Source organism: Cavia porcellus, unplaced genomic scaffold (genome assembly GCF_034190915.1).
Source record: "Cavia porcellus strain 051 isolate PalLab524CR breed Dunkin Hartley unplaced genomic scaffold, mCavPor4.1 scaffold_26, whole genome shotgun sequence".
Classification (NCBI taxonomy): Eukaryota; Metazoa; Chordata; class Mammalia; order Rodentia; family Caviidae; genus Cavia; species Cavia porcellus.
In genome coordinates this window covers 41,958,191-41,976,754 of record NW_026947509.1, presented here as the reverse complement: position 1 = coordinate 41,976,754, position 18,564 = coordinate 41,958,191, and the positions used below count along the sequence as shown (strand labels likewise).

At 36.5% G+C, this 18,564-nt stretch overlaps 1 protein-coding gene across 35 annotated transcripts in view; it reads right to left on the bottom strand.

The window, feature by feature from the left end:
* Nucleotides 1-18,564, bottom strand: part of Abi2 (abl interactor 2) — a 96,098-nt gene that overhangs the window by 69,750 nt on the left and 7,784 nt on the right. For 5 of the 35 annotated variants that reach the window (XM_063237296.1, XM_063237301.1, XM_063237310.1 and 2 more), the window contains exon 1: nucleotides 18,279-18,303. The exons of 25 other annotated variants lie outside the window; for them this stretch is intronic. The gene's annotated coding sequence lies outside the window, so the exon portion shown is untranslated. Of the gene's footprint in view, nucleotides 1-18,278; nucleotides 18,304-18,564 lie in introns of those variants that run through there. 5 more of the 35 variants (XM_063237298.1, XM_063237304.1, XM_063237305.1 and 2 more) reach the window with 1 other exon arrangement.

Below are 18,564 nucleotides of genomic sequence, written 5' to 3'. Positions count from 1 at the left end.
GACAGGGAAATTTGCGGCTTCCAGGTGCACTGGACCAGTGTGGCAGGTCCTGATAGGGCCTGCAATGGCCTTCCCACTCCTGGCTGTACTTGGCGGACTCTGGAGTCCTAAGCAAGCAAGTGGGCGCCCATCGGTTCCAGAGGCTGAGCTTGCACTGGCCTGCCCCACCCCCAGTGACCCTCTCTCAATCTGAGGAACTAAGTGGCCAGAGTTCCGGGAGCTGAGGACAGAGAAGAGGATTTCCAACAGACTCTGGGGAAGCCTTAGAATAAACACTTGAAGCACAGAAATATAGGAAAATGACAAAACGCAAGTCCAAATTACAATCTCAAACCCAGCCCATCCCAAAAAACCTTAGGAGTGACATACATAGAAGAAAATATATGCCATATACCTGAAATATCAGACATAACAGCAATTAAAATAAAGAAGCAACTCCAGGAAGCTTTAAGGGAATTCAAACTAGAAATAATCTCCCAGCTAAAAGAAAAAATGATAAAAGAAATGAAAGAGATGCTGAACATATCTAAAGAAGATGCAGTTAAAAAACTGGAGGAACTAAACAAAAAGATAGAATCCCTGGATGAGCATTATAAGAAACAAACAGAATACATAAAGCAGATGCAGAGATATACAGGAAATCAAAAATTCCATTGAAAGCTGTAAAAACCACCTCAATGAAAGTGAAGATAGAATTTCAGACCTCAAAGACAAGATTGCAGCTAGTGAACAGGAAAGGAAAGATCTTTTTAAAATAACAAGGAATCAGGAAATAACAATTCAACAACAGCAAGATGATGCAAAGAAAAACAACATAAGATTGATAGGAAAAAATGAAAAAGAAGAGAACAACATAAAGGATGTCAAGAAGATATTTAGAGAAATAATAGCTGAAAATTTCCCAATCATAAGATCGGAAACGGACATCAGGATCAATGAAGCATACAGAACTCCAAATAGTCATAACCAAAATAAAACTACACCCAGACATATAATAATCACCATCCCAGAAATCAAATATAAGAACAGAATATTAAAAGCTGTTAGAGAGAAAAGACAGATCACTTATAAAGGAAAATATAAGAATCACAGCAGACTTCTCAGCACAAACAATAAAGTCAAGAAAAGCATGGAGTGAAGTATTCCAGCTCTTAAAGGAAAATGATTTCCAACCTAGACTGATGTACCCTGCAAAACTGTCCGTCAAAATCAATGGAGAAATAAGATATTTCCATGACAAAGAACAGCTGAAGAACTTCATGATCACCAAGCCAACCCTGCAAAGAATACTAAAACATAGTTTAGATACACTTAGGAAAAAACCACTAAGCAAAGCAGACAATTAAACAGAATGGAAAGATAAAGATGCAACAGCAGAAAGATAACGTTAACAATAAACCAACATATGACAGTTATAACCATTAATGTAAATGGTCTCAATGCACCAATTAAAAGAAACAGACTGGCAGAATGGATCAAGAAACAAAATCCAACCATATGCTATCTACAAGAAACTGATCTAACAGAAAAGTGATACTCACAGACTGAAAGTCAAAGGATGGAAGTTCACGCAACAGGAACCCCAAAAAAAGCGGGAGTAGCCATTCTGTTTGCAGACAATGTGAACTTTAAACTAATAATGATCAGAAGAGATAAAGAAGGTCACTACTTACTGGTTAGGAGAAAACTTCAAGAGGAAGAGATAACCATCTTAAATATATATGCACCAAATTGCAGAGCACCCAGTTATATAAAGCAAGTATTAACAGAAATGAAAAACCAAATTATCAGTAACACAATTATAACAGGAGACCTTAACACACCGTTGACACCAAGGGACAGATCAACCAGACAGAAAATCAGCGAAGAAATAACAGAACTGAATCAAACCCATGATAGACATATACAGAGTGTTCCATCCAACAACATCAGAATACACATTCTTCTCAGCAGTACATGGGTCATTCTCTAAAACAGACCATATATTAGCTCAAAGAACATATTTAAATAAATGCAAAAGAGTTGAAATTATCCCTTATATGTTATCGGATCATAGTGCCATAAAATTAGAAATTAATGATAAAAGATACTGCAAAAATCCCACAAACACATGGAAACTGAATAACACACTATTGAGTAATCAGTGGGTCACAGGGGAAATTAAAGAAGAAATTAAACAATACCTACAAGCAAACAAAAATACAAATACAACTTACCAGAATATGTGGGATGCAATGAAAGCTGTCCTCAGAGGCAAATTTATTGCACCGACTTCCCACATCAGGAAAACAGAGCAAATACAAATAAATAACCTGATGCTACAACGCAAACATCTAGAAAAAGAAAAGCAAGTCAAGCCCAAAGCCAAAAGAAGAGAGGAAATTATAAAAATCAAAGCAGAAATCAATGCAATAAACACTAAAAAAACAATCCAAAGAATTAATGAATCAAAGAGTTCATTCTTTGAAAGAATAAATAAGCTGAGCATGGTGGCTCACACCTGTAATCCCAGCACTCGGGAGACTAAGGCAGGAGGATCATTGCAAGTTCGAGACCAGCCTGGGCTACAAAGTGAGTTCAAGGCCAGCCTGAACTGCATAGAGACCCTGTCTCAAAAAGACAAAAAAAAAAAAAGGAAGAATAAATAAAATTGATAAGCCCCAGCCAAATTTATTTTAAAAAGGGAAGAAAAAGCTCAAATTCATGCAATAAGAAAAAAAGGTGAAATCATTACAGACTCTATAGAAGAAATACAGAAGATTAACACCTATTTCAAAAATCTCTACTCTCACAGGTTTGATAACACAGAAGAAATAGACAGATTCCTAGAAACATACCAAAGCTAGGTCAAGAAGATGTAAAATTGCTGAATAACCCAATTTCTATTAATGAAACTGAAAATGTAATTAAGTCGTTGCCTACAAAGAAGAGCGCAGGCCCAGACGGATTCACAGCAGAATTGTACAAGAAATACAAAGAAGACTAAATGCCAAAAATCTTCAATGAAACTCAAACTCTTCCATGAAATTGAAAGGGAAGCAATCCTTCCTAAGTCATTTCCAGTAGCAAATATTACTCTAGTACCAAACCCTAAGAAACACCCAACTAAAAAACAGAACTACAGACCAATCTCCCTAATGAACACAGATGCAAAAATCCTCAATAAAATATTGGCAAATAGGATGCAGCAAATCATCAAGAAGATTATATACCATGACCAAGTGGGATTCATCCCAGGCATGCAGGGATGGTTCAACATATGTAAATCAATAAACGTAATCCACCATATCAATAAAGCCAAAAGTAAGAATCACATGATCATTTCTATAGATGCAGAAAAAGCTTTTGATAAGGTCCAACATTCATTTATGATAAGAACTTTACAGAAAATTGGAATAGATGGTCTTTACCTCAATATGATAAAGGCCATCTACGACAAACCAACAGCCAGTATCATACTATAAATGGCCAAAAATTGAAGGCCTTTACTTTAAAATCAGGCACAAGACAAGGATGTCCCTTATCACCACTCCTATTTAATATAGTACTGGAAATACTAGCCAGAGCAATTAGACAAGAAAGAGAAATAAAGGGGTAAAGATAGGAAAAAAAGAAGTTAAATTATCATTGTTTGCAGATGACATGATACTCCACATAGAAGATCCCCAAAATTCCACTGAAAGACTATTAGATATAATAAATAAATTCAGTAATGTAGCTGGATACAAAATCAATACTCAAAAATCAACAGCATTCCTACACACTAACAACAAAATCACTGACAGAGAAATAAGAGAAGCCACACCCTTCACACTAATAACCAAAAAAATGAAATATTTAGGAATTACTCTCACCAAAGAAGTGAAAGACCTATTCAGGGAAAATTATAATACACTGAACAAAGAAATTGAAGCGGATCTCAGAAAGTGGAAAGACATTCCTTGCTCATCGATAGGAAGAATAAATATTGTGAAAATGGTCATTCTCCCAAAACTGTTATACAGATTCAATGCAATCCCAATAAAAATACCATCAACATACCTCATAGATCTGGAGAAATCATTCCTAAAATTCATTTGGAACAAGAAGAGACCTAGAATAGCAAAGACAGTTCTGAGCACCAAAGGCAAGGCAGGCGGCATCACAATCCCTGACTTGAAGTTATACTACAAAGCCACCCTGGTTAAAATCAACATGGTACTGGAATCAAAACAGAGCCGAAGATCAATGGAATAAATTACAAGATACAACCACAACTACAAACACACTCAACCACATTATCTTTGATAAAGGGGCCAAACAGGTTCACTGGAAGAACAAGTCTCTTTAATAAATGGTGTTGGGAAAACTGGCTCTCCATAGGCCAAAAACTAAAACTAGACCCATGCCTATCACCATGTACTAAATTAAAATCTAAATGGATCAAAGATCTCAATATTAAAACAAAAACACTAAATCTATTGGATGACAAATTGGGTAAAAACCTTGAAGACATAAGGGTAGGTAGAGAATTCATGAACAGGACCCAAACCGCACAAGAAATATTTCCCAGAATCAATAACTGGGATCACCTCTTATTAAAAAGTTTCTGCATGTCAAAAAAAACCTCTAGCATAGTGGAAAAAAAAAAACCTACAAACTGGGAAAAAGTCTTAGTGAACTGTCCCTCAGACAAAGGACTTCTGTCTAATACATATAAAGAAATTTAAAAAATCAAACCCCCAAAATTCAAAGATCCAATCCAAAAATGGGCATCTGAGATGAATACATAATTCTCAGATGAAGAAATACAAATGGCACATACATGAAAAAATGTTCATCATCACTACTTATTAGAGAAATGCAAATTAAAACCACAGTGAGATTCCATCTCACTCCTGAAAGAATGGCCAGGATCCAGAAAACCAACAACAACAAATGCTGGAGAGGCTGTGGGGAAAAAGGAACTCTCCTGCACTGTTGGCATAAGTGTGGACTGGTACAACCATTGTGGAGGTCAGTCTGGAGATTTCCCAAAAAGCTGGTATTGGAAGTCCCATTTGATCCAACTATTCTACTTCTAGGCATATTCCCAGAAGAACTGAAAGCATCATACCACAGTGATAAATGTGCACCCATGTTTATAGCAGCACAATTTGTAATAGCCAGATCTAGGAAACAACCTAAGTGTCCATCAACTGAGGAATGGATGAAAAAGTTGTGGTATTTTTATACAATGGAGCTATAAAGAATGATCACATTGAGATATTTATAAATAAATGGACGCAGCTTGAGACCATACTCCTAAGTGAAATAAATCAAATTCACATGTATGAATACTGAATAGTTTCCCTATTGTAAGGAATGATTCAAATACATAAAAGTATGTGGTAATCATGATTCCCCATTATGTGGCTTTGAAGCCTTATAAAGTTTTCACTCATTAATTGGAATGGTTTTATTCTGGGCTGTTTGATATTATTGTCTGTGATGATATGAACAGCTATTTTGAAGAAAACAAGACATCATAATAGCTAGTGCTGATTTAATATCACCTTGTTTGGAAGTCCCATCAAACTGCTGTTCTTCTGTCTCCATTGGTTTTATCATGTTGTATCTCACTGGATTTTATTATATGTGATAGTATAAACAAAATTTTTTTAGGCAAAGAGATAGTATAGAAACCATTGTTCGTTTTCTATTAGCTGGTTCTAAATACCCTATAATACTTTCATCCTCTTGAATGGTTTCACACTGTCTTGATATGTTTGATGCTATAGTATACTAAGTTATACTCAAGTATTTCAAGGAAAGAGACACTATGGTAACTACTATTAAGTTGGATTATCTTGTGGTGATTATCTATGTTGCTTAGATTGTTCTGTTCTAACCTGTATTGTTATGTTGTTATGTCCTCTTTTATCTCAATCTCCTTTTTTAAAATTTATTTATTATTTTTTTAATTAAGGGAAAAACTTTTTCAAAGTTAGCAGGGTATATTATAGTAACATTTTGATTTCCTATTAACTTGATTTGAAGCCCTGTATTGCTCTCACCATCTTGTTTTGACTGTTTTTACTGTATTCTGTTCTGCTTTTTAGTATCAAGTTTGAGGGTATAGACAACTACTTTGAAGGCAATAAGATTCACTATGATGCCCATTCTGGTTTGACTATTATCTTCTTTTGAATTCCTGTAACGTCTCCAATGTTTAGGTTTTATTGGTTTTGTTCTGTACTATTTTGTTCAATTTTATTATACCTGATGATATAGGCAATTCTTTTTAAGGTAGCAAGAGGCATTATGGTAACCATTGTTGATTATCTTGTATTCTGTTTTTACATCATGTAATATATCCATCCTTTGTTTTGACTGACTGCTTTGTTTTGTCACATTTGGTTTTATTCTCTTCAAAAAAAAAAAATAGTAAGACCTATGGGAGTAATAAGACCCAAAATGTATAAATGTTATTGTAAAAAAGGGAGGAAAAGAAAGTGCTCTAAAGGATACAACTGCAAGTGTGTTTAGGTGTGTAAGATGATCATATTACTAAGTTTTTGTTGGATCACTGAACACAACTATTTGCAGGCTCACTGTTTGAATGTCCACTTTTGTATGCATTAATTTTGTAACTTGAACAACTATTTCTAAGATGACAATATGTAATCTATTAACTAGTGATTTCTTACTTTTTTTTGAAATTCTGTATTACTTGTACCCTTTTACTGTTTTGTTTTTCTTTAAATAAAATGTTTAAAAAAAGTTTTTAAAAACCAAAGGTATAACAAAATATCTCTAAGCAGAGATGCAAAACTTTTTAATAAAATATTTGAAACTGAATGCACAAGGGCATGGGTTCAGTCTCCAGTACCACACACAGACAAACACAGGAAGGAGAAAGAGGACAAGGACAAAGAGACAGTGAGGAAGATGAAGAAGCTGCCATCTGTAATAGTATCAAGAAGAATAAAATACACTAACAAATTTAACCAAGAATTAAAACATACACTGAAAGTTATGTAACATCACAGAAGACATTAGACTAGTATAATAAAGAAATGACATAACGATCAACTGGAAAATTTAATACTGTTTCAAAAACAATGCTCCCCAAACTGTTGTACAAATTTAATGCAATTCCTTATAAAACAGCTAACTGTTTTTCAGCAAAGGTCAAGCTGATCCTAAATTTCACATGGTATTTCACAAACAGCCTAGACAAGCCTGAAAAGGAACAGTGAGGTCAAAAAACAAACACTTTTGGGGCTGGGGATTTAGCTCAGCAGCATAAGCGCCTGCCTTGCAAGCAGGCAGTTATGAGTTCGATCCCTGGTACCGATAAAAATGAAAAAGACCAACGGGGAAAAAAAAAAACCACTTACTACAAAACTACTACTGTACAATCAGGAGTTTGAGGTTTGCAGGTATAGCTCAGTGGCAAAGCACCTGCCTGGCATATGCTACACAGGCCCAGGGTCCAAGCCCCAGCAAAGCAAAAGCAAAGCAGCGTGTTACTGTCCTTAGAGCAGAGAAACACTGACAGAACTGAGCACACAGAATAAACCCAGCTGGGCATGGTAGCACCTGCCTATAATCCCAACACTCAAGAGGCTGAGGCAGGAAGATTACAGAGAGTTGGAGGCTCGCTTGAGCAACATACTAAGTTCAAGGCCAACCTGAACTACATAGCAAGACCCCACTTGAAAGAAAGAGGGGGAGGAAGGAAGAAAAGAAAGAGAAAGAGGAAGGGAAGGAGATGCAAGGTAGCTAATGTATGGTCAATTACTGTTTGTTTGTTTGTTTGTTTGTTTTTTGGTAGGGTACCAAGACCATTCAACGGAAGAGAAAAAGGTCTTTTTAACCAGGTAGTGCTGGGATAGCTGGACATTCACATACTGTACATAAAACTTAACTTCAGATGAATCAAATGAACCTAAATGAAATACATCAGAATACTGTACAAGGTAACATTCTTCAATCAAAAAAGGAATAAAGTATTGATACATGCTACCACATGGATGAACTTTGAAATTATCACACTAAGTGAAAAAAGGCCAAATGCAAAGGACAATGTACTGGCTGTAGCTAAAACTATAAAATTCTTAAAAGCAAACGTAAGTATAAATTTTCATGACTGACTTAAGCACTGTTTTCTTAAATGACATGAAAAGCACACGCAAAAGGAAAAAAAAAAAAAACATATATGGACTCTACCAAAACTAAAAACTGGGCATAAGGACACTATAAAGAAAGTGGTATTAACCACGGAGTGGGAGAAATATTTGCAAAACATAAAATCCCACAAGGATTTCTTACCCAAAATATATGTTTTTAAAAACCCAATAACAAAAAGATGAAGACAAATGAAAAAAGAACTTGAATAGGCATTATTTGCAAGGAAATGGAGATGGCCAATAAACACAAGAAAAGATATACAACACTACTGTCACTAGGAAAACACAAGTAAACCAAAAGGACATAACATCAGGTTGACTATCAATTATTTTATTGAATGTAAGTATTGTCCAGGATGTGCAGAATAAAGTATTGTCCAGAATAAAGGAAAAACTGAAGGCCTCATAAACTGCTGACAACGGTAGTACAATCACGGTGGAAAACAGCTAGTATCTCTCTCAAAGGCTATCTGACCCTAAGTTACCTACAGTTCCTCTCCAAGGTACATATCAAAGAAAACTCAAAATTGATGTTTGCACAGAAGCCAGTAGAAATGCTTGCAGCAGCATCAGTCATCACAGCCAAAAGCTGGAAACAACCAGGTGTCATCAGCTAATCAACAGATAAACAAAATGTGTTACACTCACAGAAGGGAGTATCCAGCCACAAAACAGAAGGCAAAACAGGCATGAGTTGCAACATAACAAAAACATCACTAACCTGAAAGAAGCCGGACCAAAGGCACAATTCCATTTACATGAAATGTTCACCAGAAACAAATTTACAAAGAGCAGATGAGTGACTGCAGGAGAAATGGAGGAGTAATCACTTATTAGGTCCGAATTTTCAGGAATTAGATTTGTTAAGGGCCAAACAACTCTGACAGTGTAGTAAAATCCAATGAATTTTCCACTTTAAAATGGTTTTTAAAAAAATTAAAAAAGAAAAACATTTCAAATGGTGCAAATAGTTTCAAGTCTATGACTGGAACCCAAAGCCTCTGCACTGGCTACACTCACAACTCAATAGTAGCTGCCCCAATGGGCTCAAGCCCACAACCCTCCTCCCTCAACCTCCCACAGCAATGATTCCACAGTCATGCACCACCACCTAGCTCTAAAATCTTTTGCAAAGTCAATCAAATAGGGTTGTAATAAACTGATGACTAGAAATAAAATAATAATAAAGAAAACCCACTGACATCATTGCTTTTGGGAAGATGGAGGAACAGGACTAAGAATAAAGGTCAAAAGTGACCGAAGAAAGATAAACTAACCAACCCCACTATGGTTGTGATCCTCCTGACAGCTGTCGCCTCTGGAGTGGCCTGGGGTGATGAGACCCAGTCCTGTTCTGCCATCCTCCAATCCTCACTGACAGCCTCTTCCATGCCTGATCTCTCTAAGGAGCAGGAGAACTGAAAGATCAGAGAGAGACCCATTGCCACAGTCCCTGAAATAGCCTCAGTCAAATGGGCCGTGATCAGAAAAGCAGCCCCTCCTGGAGACGCCTCAGAAGGGGTGGCAGTGGCAACTTCAGCCCCATCATTTCAGGTGCAGCTTTTAACCCAGCAGTGGCTTCTTCAGTAGGTTTGATGAAGACGTCAGCGTGACAGCTAAGACTCAAATACTCTATGCCTGCTCCAAGAGACACTTGCTTCTACAAAGCCGGCTTGACACCCAGACCTATTCCAAATGACTCTGCCCTGTGGCCACCCAAAGGACTCCAATCCTCTCTATCACTACTCTGAAAATTCCCCAAATGGGCATGCAAAATGCAAGCAGGGGCTTGCCTCAGTGCTGGTCCTCCTTACAAAGGTGGCGCGGGGCGTATGGTACTCACTCACACTCATCAGCCCTGGAGGGCTCCTCCTCATCCTCTCTGTTGCAGAGCAGGTCCCACAGCCAAAGCAAGCCCCTCTGAATGGTCCCATCTCAGGCAGCACAGGCTGAGCAAGCTGTACTAAAGCTACTACTCCAGGCTGGGGCAATCAGGCCTGGACAGCCCCATACAGCAGTGTAACAGCAAAGCACTGACAGCTGCAGAGATCCACTGTCATCAGAGACCCTGGACAGGCAGCAAAAGCTGCTGCTGAACCCCTGAAAGCCACCAAGGGTATGCAAGCCTTAGTCGCGGAAGCCACTAGAAGCTGTACACTAAGGGCTGAGACAGCAAAAGAACCCTCAGCTAATTGGTGACAAATTAACATAACTTACATTTTTTTATCAGAAGACACTATGTACAAAAAACATCAAATAATAGTAAAGCCAATCTGACCTAGAAAGAGAGCTTTTCATCAGCCTCTGAACAATCTTCTGCCAAGCACGATGATAGGAACCTGCCTATCCCAGGTGTTCTGCAGGAAGGTTAGCCATAGTGTGAGACCAGCCTAGACAGTACTGCAAGACCATCACTTAACACAAAAAAATACATTTTTGGAACTTTGGAAATCCAGTTTTTAACCATTTATTATAAAAATAAAAAAGCCAGGCATGGTGGCACACACGAGTAACCTCTGCACTCAGAAGGCGGAGGCCAGCCTGAATACATAGCAACAGTCTATAAAAAGAAAAGAAGGGCCGGGGATATAGCTCAGCAAAATGGCGCCTTCCTGGCAAGCACGAGGTCCCAAGTTCAATCCCAGGTTCCAAAAGAAAAAGGAAAAAGGACTAACTAGACTGTCAGTCCATGAGAATATAGATTTAAAATGACTATCACGATCAAACGCATCACCTCACAGTTACGGGGTGAGGGGACAGGGTCAGGTATCCATGATTATGACTGCAGTCCTACAGTTATGATGCACCCACAACAGAATCATCCATGAGTTGTTTGTGTCCTTTGACCAACACCTTCTGACCCCCAACAGCATCTGTAACAACCACTCAGGCATCTGTGAGTCTGACTTCTAGAGTCCAGATTCAAGAGTCACCATATGATATTGGTCTTTCCATGTCTACTTTATTTCACTTAGCATCCCAAACAGGGCTTCCTTCTTTATTTCTAACAGTGCTCTGTATATATTCCTAACACATTTTATCCATTCACCCCTGACAGATACACTTGCTGCTTTCCGTATCTTGCTATATGAATAAAGCTGAAATGACACACGAATGCAGAACTCTGAGACAGTATTCAATTTACCAGATACATGTTTAACACCCACATAAGATGCATAACCAGAAGTGAGACTGCTCAATCATAGGGTTAATTTTTAACTTTTATAAACTCTATACCTCCTTCCTATACCAGGTCACATTTTCATTATGTTCAAGGACTCCCTTTTCTCCACATTTTGCTCAACAGTTGTCTCTTGCTTTATAGACATCTTAATAGGGCATCACAGTAATGTTGTGTTAAAGAAGTATACTAAAGGGTGAACAAAATGCATGTCTATTATTTAGAAGTACTTCTACTGCTGAATTATTAATTTTAATTTCATGAGTTTTATTGTATTAAGCAATTAGTACTTCACTGGGAAAAATCCAAAAAACTGTTGAATGTTTAATATTTAATGAGTATTTATTTTAAAAACCATCAAAATTTTCAACACTGGCTGTTTTTTGGTTTACAAAGTCTAAAAACTATTATGAACTACATACAGAATATATATATTCCTATAAACTTATATTCCAATAAATTCCTATATGAACTACTAGAAAAATACCAATAGAATACTACAACAAATAACCTTTACTTCAATTATCACACCTAAGGAAGTCTTCACACATGACAACTGCCTCTTGCATACACAAATCTCACTGACACTGACAGCACATGTGCTTAGCTTTCCTGTCTTTTTTATAGGACACACTTCACATCTCGCTGGTCTTTTCATTTTGTCAGGAGCTTCTTACTGTACTATACAACATGTACTTTGCAGGAAAATATATCAATAAAAGAAAATATCAAGTATGTAATGAGTGCTTAGAATAGGCATCAACATTTTCACATCAGCTGTGTACTTCCTTACAAAACCTATGTAACATCAGAAATAAATACCTACGTGGAACTCAACAGTAATTACAAACAAAAGTCTACCACTGAAATAATCTTTGCTTCACGTGCCACACCCAAGGCAGTCTTCACACACAAAAACTACATGCTCCATACACAACTATCACACTGACAGCACATGATTCTGTTTACCTGTCCTTTAAAAAAAAGATCACAGTTGGCATCTCTAGTTTTCCTGCTATTGTGGTAGGTCTCTGTGATGGTCCACCTAATTTTTTTACGTAGTTCCCTGGACAAAAACATTTTGCTCTTCCTCTGTTATAAATGGTCTCTTATGAGTTCCAGTCATAATTTTCTAGGAAAATTTCACCATGATATTTTGCATTTGTTATTTTCTTCATAAACTATTAAACTATCTATGCCACACATTTAGGACTGAGCAAAACACAACCACAGGCCAATGCTTTGTGTTTCAAATGACACCACCATTGCTGCATAACTCATTAACACCTACTCCACCTTTAGTTTTGTCATAAAGTTACAATATTTGCATTTTTGTCAAGGTTTCCCTATCAGTATTTTATCATGTCAACATTGTTGAAATCAGCATTACCAGTTTCTTTTTCTTTGACACAAACAAGATCAATGTCATGGCTCCTTAAAATCCAAAAATTGAACTACATACTTCTCTATTTTGAATTTGCAACACTGAGAATTGCCACTTTGTTCTTTGGGGGGGGGGGGGCTTGCATACCAGGAATTGAACTCATGTGCTCACCAGTCAGGCACTTACGTGGCTAAGCTAAATCCCAGGCCCTCTGCTTTGTTCCTATGTATAGTTCTTACACTGGTCAACTTGTGCTCTTTAGCAAATGTAACATCCACTGGAAACTGGTAAACCAACTGTCTAAATGTCATATTTCAATTAGTTTAGGAGATGGGAGCAACCAGTCTGTTCACAATTATCATTTGGCTCATTATTATATAAAAAAAGACCGTGTGGCTGAGTTCCAGGATACATTTCTAAATTGAAGGTATATGTCTTGAGTCATGTAATCCAAGAGAATCAAGAAGCCAACCCTGAGCCAGCCAGCACACAGGCTGGGAGACAAGACAAATGCTGTCTCCCTCCCCTGCTCCCTACTACTCCATAAGCAACCAGATGATGGAGGAATTCAGACTGAGCTGACAGCAACTGAAGTAAAAAAATATAACTTGATACTTGATTGTCTGACTCCATAGGCCTAAAGCTGGCAACTGGAGCATCTACTTGGAGGATAACAATATGCATTAGAGCAACAGTAGGAGATTTCCTTCTGTCTTGTTTCTGAAATCCAATGTTTTACTCTGTTTTATTGTTTTGTTTTATTCCTGTATCTGGTAACCTGAGCATCTATTCTGAAGATAATATGCATATAGTAACCATTGTTAATTCCTATCATTTTGCTTTGAAATCCTGTATCACTATTGTTTTTTGTTGCTATTGTTATTTTGCTATTGTTGTTGCTGTTTTTTGGTTTGTTTGCATCTTGATTTTTCTGGGGCTTTTTTCTCCTTAAAATTTCTTTTAAAAAGTATATGTCTTCACATTTAGCTCAGTATATACTTTTACATTGCATTTTGAAGGCTTTTTTTGTCATTATACTGCCTAAAGCTACAGTGACCAGTTTTCTCATGTTCCACTATACTGACATGGACTGGTTCTATAAGAAAAATCTAAAGAAAACTTTTTAAAAAACAAATCCCAAAGGCACAGAAATTTAGCAATGAGCAATTCTTGAGCAATGAGCAACCTGCTGCTGCTTTGGAGCTTCCATTCACACCTTGCCCTTCATCTGCCAAGTAGGTGAGTGCACAGATGGGTTCCTGCTTTCCCAGGTGCAGCTACCGTGAGCAATACCTGGACTCCATTACGGTAAATTAGATATTTGCAGAACAGAAAAATGGTACAGATATACTTTATCCCATGATGCATACATATGGAATATATATGCAATACACAGAGCATTATGGGAGTAAAAATCCCAATCTGACACTTTTGCACAGGTGTACCCGCCTTCCTGTTTGTTGAAGTACATGAACACAAAGATTGTTTCCTGAATCCCTCAGGTACCACTACTGAGATGCACAACTAGCTACCATTATACTGAATTATATAATTTCATTAGGAAAGCATGGAATAGGAATATTTACCATTAGGAGAAGAATGGCATGGATGCATTTCAGCTCCATAATACTACAAGGAGCATTACATGAGTAAAAACAAAACTCCATTTGACACTTCTGTACAAGTGTACACACATTGTTGCTTACTGTACCAAGTGGATGAATACAAATACTGTTTTCTGTATCCCTTGGGCACTGTCAGCTATTATTATGCTGCACTAGTAATCTCATTAGAAAAGTATGAAATGGGTTATGGTAACCCACACAACAGTGTCCCAAGGGTAACAGGTGTGAGATGATATTTCATTATACTTTGGGGGATCATCTGTTGTGGGTTTTTGGAGAGTTAGTTTGTTGGTTTTGAGACAGGGTCTCTATGTAGTTTAGGCTTGTGTTGAACTATGTACCTCAGCTTGAACTCATGGTAATCCTCCTGCCTCAGTCTCCTAAGTGCTGGTATACAGGTACATGTCCCCGTACTGAGCTTACTTTTTTGAGATGGTTCCCTCACTTCACAGTCCATGCAAGGCTTGGACTCGCAATGTCCAAACAAGCCCTGAACTTAATCCTCCTGAGCTTCAGCTTTCTGAGTGCTGAGAATATAGGCATATACTATAATACTTGGCTTCACTATAATTTTTTTAAATTTTATTTAAAGGAAAAAAAAAAACCAAAACAGTAATAAGGGTATAAGTAATACAGAATTTCAAAAAAAATAAACAGTAAGAAATCACTAGTTAATAGATTACATATTGTCATCTTAGAAATAGTTGTTCAAGTTACAGGATTAAAGCATACAAAGTGAACATTCAAACAGTGAGAATGCAAACAGTTGTGTTCAATGATCCAACAAAAACTTAGTAATATGGTCATCTACCTTATACACCTAAACACACTTGCAGTTGTATCCTTTAGGGCACTTTCTTTTCCTCTCTTTTTTACAATAACATTTACACATTTTGGGTCTTATTACTCCCATAGTTCTTATTACTTTTTTTTTTTTGGAAGAGAATAAAACCAAATATGACAAAACAAAGCAGTCAGTCAAAACAAAGGATAGTACATGATGTAAAAACAGAATACAAGATAATCAACAATGGTTACCATAATGCCTCTTGCTACCTTAAAAAAAATTGCCTATATCATTAGGCATAATAAAATTGAGCAAAACAGTACAGAACAAGACTAATAAAACCTAAACATTGGAGACATTACAGGACTTCAAAACAAGATAATAGTCAAACCAGAATGGGCATCATAGTGAATCTTAGTGTCTTCAAAGTAGTTGCCTAAATTCTTTTTAAGATAGCAAGAGGCATATGGTAACCATTGTTGATCACCTTGTATTCTGTTTTTACATTATGTACTATGTTCATCCTTTTGATTTGACTGACTCTGTTTTGTTATGTCATATTTGGTTTTATTCTCTTAAAAAAAAAAGTAGTAAGAACTGTGGGAGTAATAAAATCCAAAATGCGTAATTGTGAATGTAAAAAAGAGAGGAAAAGAAAGTGCTCTAAAGAAAATAACTGCATGTATATTTAAGCGTATAAGACAGATGACCACATTACTGAGTTTTTGTTAGATCATTGAACAGAACTGTTTACAGTCTCACTGTTTGAATGTCCACTTTATATGCTTTAAATTTGTAACTTGAACAGCTTTTTCTAAGATGACAATATGTAATCTATTAACTAGTGCTTTCCTGTTTATTTCTTTTGAAATTCTATGTAACTTGTACCCTTTTTCTGTTCTTTTTCTTTTTCTCTTTAAATAAAATTTTTTTTAAAAAAAGTAGTTGCCTATACCCTCAAACTTGATACTATAAAACAGAAGAGAACAGAGTAAAATCAGTCAAAACAAGATGGTGGGAGCAATACAGGGCTTCAAATCAAGTTAATAGGAAATCAAAAAAGTTACTATATCTTGCTAATTTTTTTATTTTTCCCTTAATTAAAAAATAATAAAAAAATAAAATTTTTTTAAAAAGAGGAGATTGAGATAAAAGAAGACATAACAACATAACAATACAGGTCAAAGAAGAACAATTTAAGCAACATAGTGTTTCACCACAAGATAACCCAACTTAATAGTAGTTACCATAGTGTCTCTTTCCTTGAAATACTTGAGTATAACTTAGTATACTATAGCATCAAGCATATCAAGACAGTGTGAAGCCATTCAAGAGGATGAAAGTATTACAGGGTATTTAGAACCAGCTAATAGAAAACGAACAATGGTTTCTATACTATCTCTTTGCCTAAAAAATTTTTTTGTTTATACTATCACATATAATAAAATCCAGTAAGATACAACATGATAAAACCAATGGAGACAGAAGAACAACAGTTTGGTGGGACTTCCAAACAAGGTGATATTAAATCAGCACTAGCTATTATAATGTCTTGTTTTCTTCAAAATAGCTGTTCATATCATCACAGACAATAATATCAAACAGCCCAGAATAAAACCATTCCAATTAATGAGTGAAAACTTTATAAGGCTTCAAAACCACATAATGGGGAATCATGATTACCACATACTTTTATGTATTTGAATCATTTCTTTCTTTTTTTTTTTTTTTTTTTTTTGTCTTTTTCCTTTTTATCGGTAGGGAATCGAACTCACAACTGCCTGCTTACAAGGCAGGCACTCATGCCGCTGAGCTAAATCCCCAGCCCCCGAATCATTTCTTACAATAGGGAAACTATTTGGTATTCATACATGTGAGTTTGATTTATTTCACTTATGAGTATGGTCTCAAGCTGTATCCACTTTATAATTTTTATATACATTTCTCTAATAACTTTTCATATACCTGTAGCCCAATTGTATGTCTTCTTCGGAAAAATACCTACTCAAATCCTTTGCTCATTTTTTAACTTGGTCATTCGGTTTTTGGAGTTTTTTGCAATTGTCACATGAATTCTTGAACACAAACCCCATATCATCACATATGGTTTACAAACACATTCTACCCTTCCACAATCTGCCTTTCCATTCTATTGCTTCCTCTGCCACGTGCAAGCTTTTCAGTTTGATATAGTTATCACTATTTATTCTTGCTACCATTACCTGTGACTTTGATGTCATATGAAAAATAAAAAAGAATCAGTATCAAGACCCGACATCAGGGAGCTTTTCCCGTTTCCTAAAAGGACTTTTATAACCTTAGGACTTACATTTACTAATTCTTCAATGTGTTTCATTTCTGTGGTTTATGTAAGAATTCAATGTCATTATCTTGCATGTGCACATAGCTTTCCCTGTTTCATTACTGAAGAGACTATCCTCCCTGTGTATCACCCACTGCCTGTCAAATAGCAGGTGGCTGTATATAAATGCAGATAGATTTCTGGGCTCTCCATTCTGTTCCACTGATCTATGTTTCATGCCAGTATCAGACCACTTTGAGGACTACGGATTTGTAACACACTTTGAAATCAGAAGCTGTTTCTTCTGATTTGTTCTTACTTATGACCACTTTGGCTATTTGGAGTCTCTTCTGATTCCACATATATTTTAGAATTTTTTTTTCCGTTTTTGTGAAAAATGCTGCTGGAATATTGATGATGTTTACACTAAGTCTGTACATAGATTTAGAAAGTTATGAAATGTTTTTGATTTTTCTGAGATAGAGTCTTGCTATGCAGTTGAAGCCAGCTGTGAACTCTCAGTGATCCTCTTGCCTCAGCCTTTTGAATAGCAGAATTACAGGTGTGTACCACGATGACCAGCTGGACATTTAATTCGTCCAAGCCATGATCTTTGCATTTGTGTCTTCTTCAATTACCTTCTTAAATATCTTTAGTATATGATCTTTCACCTCCTCGCTTAAATTTAATCCTAAGTATTTTATCCTTCTTTATGCTATATACATGGGATCGTTGGGGGTTTTTTGTGGGGAGTGGTTTTTTAGAGACAGGATCTCACTGTCTAGTCCACACTGGCCTTGAATTCATTATGTAGTCCAGGTTGGCCTTGAACTCACAGCAACCCACCTGCCTCAGTCTCCCAAGTGCTCCCAAGGTATGCACCATCATACTTCGCTCTGGGATTGTTTTCTTAGTTTCTTTTTCAGACAGTTGTTAAGATACGGAGATGCAAAAAAAAAAAAAAAAAAAAAAGATACGGAGATGCAATGATTATTGTAAGTTGATTTTGTACCCTATAAACTTATTGAACTCATTTATCAGTTCTAACAATTTTTGATGGCAGTGTCCTTTTCAATAACTTACAAACCTGCCATAACCTCATATTCCAAGGCTCAGATCAGCTATAGTCAAG